This window comes from Balaenoptera acutorostrata, chromosome 14 (assembly GCF_949987535.1).
Source record: "Balaenoptera acutorostrata chromosome 14, mBalAcu1.1, whole genome shotgun sequence".
NCBI lineage: Eukaryota > Metazoa > Chordata > Mammalia > Artiodactyla > Balaenopteridae > Balaenoptera > Balaenoptera acutorostrata.
Window position 1 is genome coordinate 25,116,459 of NC_080077.1, and position 1,309 is coordinate 25,117,767.

Genomic DNA, 1,309 nt, shown 5'->3' on the forward strand with positions numbered 1-1,309 from the left:
GGGCCACCATGCAGCCTATTAAAGTCACTGAGCCTCATGCCCCCTTCCATAAAAATTAGAATAATAGCACTTATCTGAAGGGAGAAGACTAAATAAGATAATGTAAATAAAGGTGTCCAATAGAAAACAAGTGCTCGAAAAAAGGGTTTCACCCCCTTTTCTCATCAAGAGAGCTGTTAATATAATCACCTTGCATTTTAGATGATTTCCCTCATTTGTCCCATTGGAATAATCCCCAGCTGTGCACTCAAATTCCCTCACTCTTTAGTTTTCTCTTTAGATTCTTTTTCCTAAGAAGCTGTATTCCTTTTCAGGACAAGGAGCAGTACACTTTTTGAATTCTATTTTATCACGAACTAGGACAGTGCTTCTCAGAGCATCTGTAAGTGAGGGATCAGTTGTGTGTTTCTAACTGTATAAATTATTTATTAACAGACTAGTCCCACAAATTTATTTCTTCTTGGACACAGCCACGGTGCAGCCACGGTGGCCTGTGGTCTTGGTGTGCTGGTCTCGGACACGAAATCCCCAGAAGTGGTGCAGCCTCTGTGGACCTGAATCTTCTTCAGTCGCTCCAGGTCTTCACGGAGCTTGTTGTCCAGACCGTTGGCCAGGACCTGTTTTCTATCCTTCACATCCTTCTGTCTGGGATCTTGCACTGGCGTGGATTCTACATCATGGTGATCACACGCTCTACCTCATCCTAAGTGAGCTCTCCTGCCCTCTTGCTGAGGTCCATCTGCTTTCCTCGACACCACACAAGCCCATCTTTGCCCCACACCCTTAACTGCCGTGATGGCAAAGGCAATCTTCCGCTGCCCATCGATGTGGGCGTTGAGTACTTGCATTACTAGAGACGTGGTGTGTGGGCCTCCAGTGGAAGAGAGCAAGGGATCAGTTTTAATTTTGAATAGTAAAAATGTTGTGGCAATGGAAATTACTGTAAAAGTTTCCTAAACTTACTTTAAGCTTGTTGCAGACCAACAACAACGTGTGGTACTACTGTGTCTAGGAACCTCATTTTGAGGAACACTGGGCAAGGGGACATATGTGACTTTCGCAGTAGTCTGAACTCCAAGATTCTGGTTACTCCCTCACTACTATTAATCCCCCTCAGAATTTCCATATTGACGTTTACCTCTCTTGTATTCTCCCTTTTTTTTTAGAGATTAAAAATGTCAACATTAAAAGTTAAACGCTCGGGCTTCCCTGGTGGCGCAGTGGTTGAGAATCTGCCTGCCACTGCAGGGGACACGGGTTCGAGCCCTGGTCTGGGAAGATCCCACATGCCGCGGAGCAACTAGGCCCG

At 45.4% G+C, this 1,309-nt stretch overlaps 1 pseudogene; it reads right to left on the reverse strand.

Moving 5' to 3' along the window:
• Nucleotides 1-450: 450 nt before the first annotated feature.
• LOC103005773 (40S ribosomal protein S18-like) lies at nucleotides 451-848 on the reverse strand (annotated as a pseudogene).
• Nucleotides 849-1,309: the final 461 nt, after the last annotated feature.